We start from the raw sequence: 9,691 nt of genomic DNA, 5'->3' as shown, positions 1-9,691 counted from the left end.
TTTTCTTGGATGAGAGTTCTTCTCCTCGCTATCCTCTGTACTGGTTAGAGGCCTCCCCCTGTGAGAAATATAGTTTGGATGACTTGGATGAAGTGGAAGCAGCCATTGTGGGGTTCCTCCGAGAAGTGTAGGGGAGGGCCCCCTATCTGGATACCAAAAAGTTTCTCCAGGGGGCTCCGACCTTTGTCCAGACACAATTAGGTAGCTTTTGGTTTGTTTATATTTTCCGACTTTGTTTCTTCCGACTTGTTTTGCTGACTTTGACTACCAATTATTTTTTACAGAGATGGCGAAGAAGAATTTCAGGGAGTCTTACCAGAGAGTTCAAGAGGCCAAGGCAAGATCCCACGCCAGAGTTGGTGGTGCCAGGGTAACTAGCTCTTCTCTTCCTTCTCCTCCCCCTCCTTCCCACAATTTGGGGACCCCTGCCCGACCTATTGTTATTTCTTCCTCAGCTTCTTCTCAGCCGTCCCCTCCTTCCCGATCTTCCCCTGAGCCAAAAAAGAAGAAGCGCAAGACTTTAGAGTCTGGCTCTTCTTTTGAAGGTGAGGCTAAAGTGGATGCGCCTCAGTTTGTTCAGAAGCATATCTATCCTCATACTCGTATAAGTATGGATGATGCTTCTGCTTGAAACCACCTCACTATTCTGGCTCAGGAGAGTATCAGGGCAGCTGGGGTGTGTACAAAGTTCCTGGATATTTTTGAGAAGGCTCCCCTCAGTTCTTTGGGTTCAACCTCGAGGGTTGAAGAGCTAGAGGGGAGGCTTCTCTTATATCAGGAGCAGGAGAAGGTGCTGAGGGAGGAGGTCGCCAAGTTGAAGGAAGAGAGGGATGGCCTCCAGGAGAGGGAAAGGAAGTTGCAGGCCCAATGTTCCATGGCGGAGGGCCTGAGGGAGAAGGCGCAGGAGAGCTATTCGAGTTTGTTCGAGGATCTCGTGGAGGTGAAGAAGGATTTGATGAAGGTTCGGGAGGCTTATACCGAGTTGGAGGACTCCATTGCTGACGGGGCTGAAGAAGCATGGAGGATCTCTAAGGAACAGGTCGGGGTTCTTGCTCCCGACCTGGATCTCTCTCCTTTGGATCCTGACAAAATTATGGTCGATGGGGCTATTGTTTCTCCTCCCTCTCCCCATTATGTCACCGAGTCCGAGTTAAAGACTCGGGGGCAGAGGATAATGGAGTCTCCTCCCCGACCAAAAGATGCCCCGAGTTCTTCGAAGGCTCTTGGAACTTCTACCCCATCTCCTATGGACACTTCTCTTCCTGGTCCTGATGGCGCCCTTCCTAACTCTGGTGATGCTCTGACTACTCTCCCTGACTCTGGTGGTGACGTCCTTCCCAGCTAAAAAATTTCTTGTGGCTATATGGGGACCCGGCTTGTGGGCCCTCCTTTTTAAACTATTTATTTTTATATTTATGGTGGTACTTTTCTGACATTCTCTTTTGGCCTTTTATGGCCGTTAACAAAAAAATACCCTTTTTTGGATAAGGGTTTAAGTTACCTTTCTGTTTGTTGTGCGCATGCTTTTCTGTTTTGGATTTCGAAGAGAAATCTTTTTGGATCTTTGCTTTGAAAAAACATTTTTCTTGGCTGACTGTCCCTTTCTTCAAGTTTTCCTTAGTAACTTGGGACAACCTTTTGCCTTAATGCTTTTACTAGGTTTCTTGATCTCTTTTTCGGTATTCCTTATACTCAATTTTTTGATTTATTGAGTTTTTATGACTTAGGTTATTTTTGTGATGCATTTTTCTTTGCTTCTCGGTTTTTTCGACTTATGAGTCGGATTTCCCGAGTTTATCACGATCAACTTTTATAACCTCTTTACACCGACTTGTACCTCGTCGTTTCATCCTGACGACCATCTAGGTCGGTTCATGGGATTTTCATGCTTTGTCAAGCTTAAGTCGGCGTATTTCGTAGAAAGAAAAACGGGAAGGAATTTATAAGAGATAAAAGATCTTTATTTATTTGCAAAGGTACTTTTACTGCTACTAAGGGTTTTTTTACTATTTGTGATCCCTTAGTCTCTACTATGATGCCTCGTTAAAAACCCCCTTTAGAAAAAATCCTTTTTGGGAAAAATCACAAAGTTGGGAAAAGAGTACATCAGGGAGTAGAGGTTGCTTTTAACTATAGTACCTTTTTATGTTACAAGCATGCCACGACCTTGGTAACTCAGTGCCGTTTAAGTCGGTCACCTTGTAATAACCTTTTCCTAAGACCTCACTAATTTTGTATGGTCCCTTCCAATTAGCAGCGAGCTTTCCTTCCCCAGATTTGTTGACTCCAATGTCGTTTCTGATCAAGACCAAGTTGTCTGGGGTGAAACTCCTTCGAATGACTTTTTTGTTGTACCTGGTAGTCATCCTTTGTTTCAACGCTGCTTCTCTTATCTGGGCTTGCTCTCGGACTTCGGAGAGCAATTCAAGCTCCTCTTTGTGCCCCTGTATGTTTTCGACTTCATCATGGAGGATCACCCTTGAACTTTGTTAGCTGATTTCTACTGGTATCATGGCTTCTACGCCATAGACAAGTCGGAAGGGTGTTTCTCCTGTGGCAGATTGTGGCGTCGTCCGGTAAGCCCATAACACTTGTGGGAGCTCCTCAGCCCAAGCTCCTTTTGCATCTTGTAGTCTTTTCTTTAGTCCTGCCTGTATGATTTTATTAGCTACCTCGGCTTGTCCATTTGCTTGTGGATGTTCCACTGAGGTGAATTGGTGCTTAATCTTCATACTGGCTACTAGGCTTCTGAAGGTAGAGTCGGTGAACTGGGTTCCATTATCTGTAGTAATGGAATAGGGTATCCCGTACCTTGTGATGATATTTTTGTAGAGGAATCTCCGACTTCTCTGGGCTGTGATGGTGGCTAATGGTTCTGCTTCTATCCACTTTGTGAAGTAGTCTATTCCCACGATTAAGTATTTGACTTGTCCTGGGGCCTGGGGAAAAGGACCTAACAGATCCATTCCCCATTTTGCAAAGGGCCATGGAGAAGTTATACTGATGAGCTCCTCGGGGGGAGCCACGTGGAAATTTGCATGCATCTGGTATGATTAGCACTTTTTCACAAATTCTGTGGCATCTTTCTGCAAGGTCGGCCAATAGAGTCCAGCTCGGATTACTTTTCTGGCTAGCGACCTGGCTCCGAGATGGTTTCCACAAATCCCTTATGGACCTCTTCTAGTACTTCAGTGGTCTTTGAGGTCGGTACGCACTTCAGCAATGGCGTTGATATTCCTCTTTTATAGAGGACATTTTTTACCAGAGTGTAGTATTGTGCTTCCCTCCGGATTTTCTTGGCCTCTTTTTCCTCTTTGGGGAAGATGTCGAACTTTAGATATTCGACCAAGGGATTCATCCATCCGAGATTTAGCCCGGTTATTTCAAGAACATCCTGTTTGTCCTCTGCTTTCACCACAGAGGGTTCTTGGAGAGTTTCCTGGATCAAGCTTCTGTTATTCCCCCTGGTTTAGTACTTGCTAACTTGGAGAGGGCGTCTGCTCTGCTATTAAGATCCCGAGTTATGTGCCTGATCTCGGTTTTTGCAAAGCTCCCCAGGTGTTCCAGAGTTTTTTCCAAGTATCTCTTCATATTTGGGTCTTTGGCCTGATACTCTCCATTTATCTGGGAGGTCCCCACTTGAGAGTCACTAAATATCATCACTTTTGTTGCACCGACTTCTTCTGTCAGCTTCAATCCTGCAATCAGGGCTTCATATTCTGCCTGATTATTTGAAGCTGGGAATTCAAATTTGAGGGAAACCTCTATTTGAGTTCCCCTTTCATTAACCAGTATTATGCCTGCACCGCTTCCTGTCTTGTTTGAGGATCCATCTACGTAAAGTTCCCACGTAGTTGGATTTTCCTTTTAGTCTCCCGCATATTCCGTTATAAAGTCGGTGAGGCATTGGGTTTTAATTGCCGTCCGAGTTTCGTACTTCAAGTCAAACTCGGAAAGCTCTATCGTCCACTGAACCATTCTCCCTGTAATATCCGTCTGTTGGAGGATTTGCTTCATAGGCTGGTTTGTTCGGACTCTTATTGTGTGGGCTTGGAAGTAAGGCCGTAACCTTCGTGAGGCTATTACTAAGGAGTACACAAACTTCTCTAGTTTGTGGTACCTTAGTTCAGGGCCCTGTAGAACTTTGCTAGTGAAGTACACTAGGTGCTGTCCGACCTCGTCCTCTCATATCAGGGCTGACGCGACAGCTTTGTCTGCTACAGACAAATATAGGACGAGGTCTTCCCCGACTAGAGGTCGGGTCAGGATTGGAGGTTGGCTCAAGAACCTTTTGAATTCCTGAAATGCTTCTTCGCACTCGGGAGTCCATTCAAACTGACATCCCTTTTTCAGTAGAGAGAACAATGGAAGGGATCTTAATGCTGATCCTGCCAAGAACCTGGAGAGGGCTGCAAGTCGGCTATTCAATTGTTGAACCTCTCTTAAGCAGGTCGGGCCTTTCATTTCTAGGATGGCTTTGCACTTGTCGGGATTTGCTTCGATCCCTCTTTGGGTTAGCATGAATCCTAGAAATTTTCCAGCCTCCACCACGAAGGTACATTTTGCGGGATTTAGCCTTATCCCATGTAACCTTATGGTGCTGAAGACTCGCGAGAGGTCTGTTAAGAGGTCGGCTTCCTCCCGGGTTTTCACCAGCATGTCGTCTATGTAGACCTCCATTGAGTTCCCGAGGTGAGGAGCGAACACCTTGTTCATCAGCCTTTGGTATATGGCCCCTGCGTTTTTTAATCCAAATGGCATGACCACGTAGCAGTAGTTTACTCTGAGCGTGATGAATGATGTTTTTTCTTGATCTGACCTGTACATCGGGATCTGGTTGTATCCCGAGTAGGCATCCATAAACGACAAGTATTGGTACCCCGAGCTGGAGTCCACTAGAGTATCAATGCTTGTGAGCGGATATGGGTCCTTGGGACATGCCTTATTCAGGTCGGTGTAGTCGACGCACATCCTCCACTTGCCGTTTTGCTTCTTGACTAGCACTACATTCGCTAGCCATGTTGGATATTTAACTTCTCTGATGAAGCCAGCTTCTAGGAGTGCTTGTACCTGCTCTTCCACCGCTTGGGCTCGTTTCGGGCCGAGCTTACGCTTTCGCTGTTGTACAGGTCGGGATCCTGGATATACTGAGAGTCTGTGAGACATGAGCTCGGGGATCTATCCCTGGCATGTCGGAAGCTTTCCAGGCGAAGATGTCAGAATTATCTCTTAAGAGCTCTGTCAACCTTTGCTTTAGGTTTTCTTCTAGGTTGGCTTCTATGTTGGTATTTTTTCCTTCCTCTTCGCCGACCTGTATTTCTTCAGTTTTTCCTCCTGGTTGTGGCCGTAGATCTTCTCTGGCTCTCGTGCCACCGAGCTCAATGGTATGGACTTCTTTGCCTTTTCCTCTTAGGTTTTGGCTTTCATTGTAGCATTTTCTTGCCAATTTCTGGTCTCCTCGTACCGTTGCTATCCCCGCATATGTCGGGAATTTCATGTAAAGATGAGGGGTAGACACCACTGCTCCGAGTCGATTTAGGGTAGCTCTGCCAATTAAGGCATTATATGCTGACCCCACGTCGATGACTATAAAGTCTATGCTCAGAGTTTTGGATTTTTTCTCTTTTCCAAAAGTCGTGTGGAGGGGTAGAAATTCCAGTGGTTTTATTGGCGTGTCGCCTAGTCCATACAAGGTATCAGAGTAGGCTCTTAGCTCCTTTTCGTCCAGTCCTAGTTTGTCGAACGCGGGCTTGAAAAGGATGTCCGCTGAACTTCCTTGGTCTATTAGAGTTCTGTGGAGATGGGCATTGGCTAGGATCATGGTTATCACCACTGGATCATCATGTCCAGGGATTACTCCTTGCCCATCCTCCTTTGTAAATGAGATAGTAGGAAGGTCGGGTGATTCGCTCCCGACCTGATAGACTCGCTTGAGGTGTCTTTTGCGGGATGACTTGGTGAGTCCCCCTCCCGCAAAGCCTCCCGAGATCATGTGTATGTGTCTCTCGGGGGTTTGCGGTGGTGGGTCTCTTTTGTCTCCATCATCTCGCTTCTTTTTTTCATGATAGTCCGACCTTTCCATGAGATATCTATCAAGTCGGCCTTCTCTGGCCAGCTTTTCTATCACATTTTTGAGGTCGTAGCAATAATTTGTTGAGTGACCATACAGTTTATGGTACTCACAGTAATCGCTGCGGCTTCCTCCCTTTTTATTTTTGATGGGCCTGGGAGGCGGCAGTCTTTCAGTATTGCAGATTTCTCTGTATACATCCACTATGGAAACTTTTAGAGGAGTATAAGAGTGATATTTTCTTGGTCTGTCGAGACCGGCCTCTTCCCTTTTCTTGGGCTCCCTTTCTCTCTCCTTTACCGCGTGAGGATGCCCAAGTTGCCAACTCGGCTCTCGTAGTTTGGCATTCTCCTCCATGTTGATGTACTTTTTTTGCTCTTTCTTGTACATCACTCAAGGAGGCGGGGTGCCTTTTTGATATGGATTTTGAGAATGGACCTTCTCTAAGTACATTTACTAGTCCCATGATGACTGCCTCAGTGGGCAGGTCTTGAATTTCCAAGCATGCTTTGTTGAACCTTTCCATGTAGTCTCGTAGAGGTTCTCCGACCTCCTGTTTTACTCCCAGGAGGCTCGGTGCGTGTTTTACTTTATCCTTTTGGATGGAGAACCTCATCAAGAACTTTCTCGAGAGGTCCTCAAAGCTGGTAACTAACCTTGGAGGGAGGCTGTCGAACCACTTCATCGCTGCTTTTGACAGGGTGGTCGGGAAAGCTTTGCAGCGAGTTGCATCAGAGGCGTCAGCCAGATACATCCGATTTTTGAAGTTGCTCAAATGATGCTTTGGGTCCGTGGTTCCATCATAGAGGTTCATATCAGGGCTTTTGAAGTTTCTTGGAACTTTTGCCCTCATTATGTCCTCACTGAATGGATCCTTTCCTCCCGAGGGCGACTCTTCACGGTCGCCACGGGAGTTCCGACTTCTAAGAGAAGATTCTAGCTTTAAGAGTTTTTCTTCTAACTCTTTTCGTCGCTCTATCTCTTCTCTGAGATTTCGGTCATCCTCTCGTTGTCGCTCTAACTCCTGTTCCAGCTGTTCCAAACGACCTTGGTGGCCATGGACCAACCCCATTAGCTCGGCTGCATAGGGTGGCCCTTTCTTCCCTGATTCGCGTCCCTCTGAGGAGTTTACCTTCAGATTTTTTAACCCGGAGGTGCCTTCTCTTTGTTGGTCGTTGGCTCCCTGGTGAAGAGTTAGGTCCGCGTCGTTGTTTCTGGTATCTAGGTTTTCTTGTTCGGAATCAGACGCTGTATGACCATCTTCGGGTGAATTGTCCGCCATCACTGGTTGATCTCTAGGGTCCCCAGCAACGGCGCCAATGTTACGATGGGTAACCAGAGATTAATGGGCTGGACGCATTAGGCTGGCCCAATCGTCTAAAGAGGGAAGCCTTCGTAGGGAATCACGTTCCTGGGCCTCTGTCTGACTTGTGGATATGAGTGAATGAGGGGTGGTACCTACAAAGACACTCTGATGCTTAAGTCAGCAAGGGAATAAGCAGGTCTAGAGAGTATTGGGACTTAAAGATGCCTGAGGGATGTCAGGGTATTTATAGTGGTGAACCAATAACCACCGTTGAAGTAGTTCCACCTTTTAAGGTGGATAACCGCCCTTTATCTTAGGGAAGTTGGGATATGGCTCCTGGAAGTGGGTTGAGAGATTCTAGGGGCAGTTACTCATTTGAATGAGTGTTTATCTGCCAGCCCATCTTCGTCTCCGACTTCTTTAGAGCAGGTCGTGTCAAGAACCGACTTCTACGGGGGAAGGTCGGTGTAGGGTGAGGCTCAATCCTTTGGGTTGGGCCTTTCGTTTGTACCTGGGCCATAGCGTTGGGCCAGGGTATGAACATGTTTAATCATCAAAAGACGGTGATACTTCCTCAAGCCCGATATGAATGGACGCACTTGCGTCTACAAGATTTTAAATCCATAAATGAATATAATTCTGCAATGTTTTAAATCACTTCACGAATGAAATTATGCGGGGAAAAGATATCTGATAATAATATGTTAGAAAAAACTTTCTCGACCTTCCATGCCTCGAATGTGTTCCTGCAGCAGCAGTATCGAGAAAAAGGCTTTAAAAAATATTCTGAGTTAATTTCTTGCCTTCTTGTTGCTGAACGCAACAATAAGTTGCTCTTAAAAAATCATGAAGCGTGTCCAGCTGGCGACGCCCCATTTCCTGAAGTAAATGCGGCAAATTATTACCCCAGAAGAGGTAAATGGCAAGGTTTTGGTAATAAGAAAAATTATGGAAGGAAAATGAATTATGTTCAAAAGAGATGATCTCACCAGAAGTGGGATAAAGAAAGAAATATTGGGCAAAATAAATCAACAGAGGATAAGTGTTTCCGTTGTGGTGGAAAGGGCTATTGGTCGCGTACTTGTCGTACACCAAGGCACCTAGTCGATCTTTATCAAGCATCTTTGAAAAAAGACGACAAAGGAAAGGAGACGAATTTCGTTTCAAATGATGATGCTGAAAACTCCACCACTCATTATGATGTATCTAATTTCTTTGAAGACCCTGAAGGAAATATTGGTCATTTGATCAATGATGGAATAGTTTAAAATGTGAGATTGTTATGTATCTATGTAAATAAATAATGTAAAGAACTTATTGTTAAGTTTTATTTTTTATGTATTTAAGTTTCAAATGTGACGAAATATTAATGTTTATGAATTTTGAAATCATTAAATGTGTCAAGTTTTAAAATAAAATTTTAGTATATGACATTATGTGTAGTGTTTCTTAGAAAAATAATTTCGATCAAGTATTCAATTTAACTGTGCATGTATTGCTACTCATTTTATTATTTATCTTTGAAGAAAATGGCAAGGATAAGATGTATGCCTTGCGGATAGTGCAAGTTCGCACACCATTCTCAAAAGTGATATATATTTTACCCATCTGGTGCCAAAAGAAGAATATGTTAATACTATTATTGGCTTAGGCAATGTGATTGAAGGCTCCGGAAGAGCTATAATTTTGTTTCCCAGAGGAATAAAACTCATAATAAATAATGCACTATTATCTACTAAGTCTCTGAGGAACTTATTGAGTTTCAAAGATATTCGCCGAAATGGATATCATGTTGAGACAATGAATGAAGGAAATCATGAGTATTTATGTATCACAACTCATGATTTAAATAAAAAGGTTATATTAGAAAAGTTACCCTCACTTTCATCTGGGTTATATTATACCAAGATTAGTGCAATTGAATCACATGCCACTGTAAACCAGAAGTTTACTAGTCCAAATGAATTCATAACTTGGCACGACCGATTGGGTCATCCGGGAACAACCATGATGCGGAGAATTGTTGAAAACTCCCATGGACATTTACTAAAGAACTAAAAGATTCTTAAATCTAGTGAATTTTGTTGTGCTGCATGTTTTCAAGGGAAGTTAATTTTAAGGTCATTACCAGTAAAGATTGGATTTGAGTCCCCTGAATTCCTAGAAAGGATTCAAGGTGATATATGTGGACCTATTCATCCACCATGTGGATCTTTTAGATATTTTATGGTCCTGATAGACGCATCTTCGAGATGGTCACATGTGTGCTTATTGTCTTCTCGCAACCTGGCGTTTGCGAGATTACTGGCTCAAAT

The sequence above is a fragment of the Arachis hypogaea genome, chromosome 16 (assembly GCF_003086295.3).
Source record: "Arachis hypogaea cultivar Tifrunner chromosome 16, arahy.Tifrunner.gnm2.J5K5, whole genome shotgun sequence".
NCBI classification, from domain to species: Eukaryota; Viridiplantae; Streptophyta; class Magnoliopsida; order Fabales; family Fabaceae; genus Arachis; species Arachis hypogaea.
Note: the sequence above shows the minus strand (reverse complement) of the source record.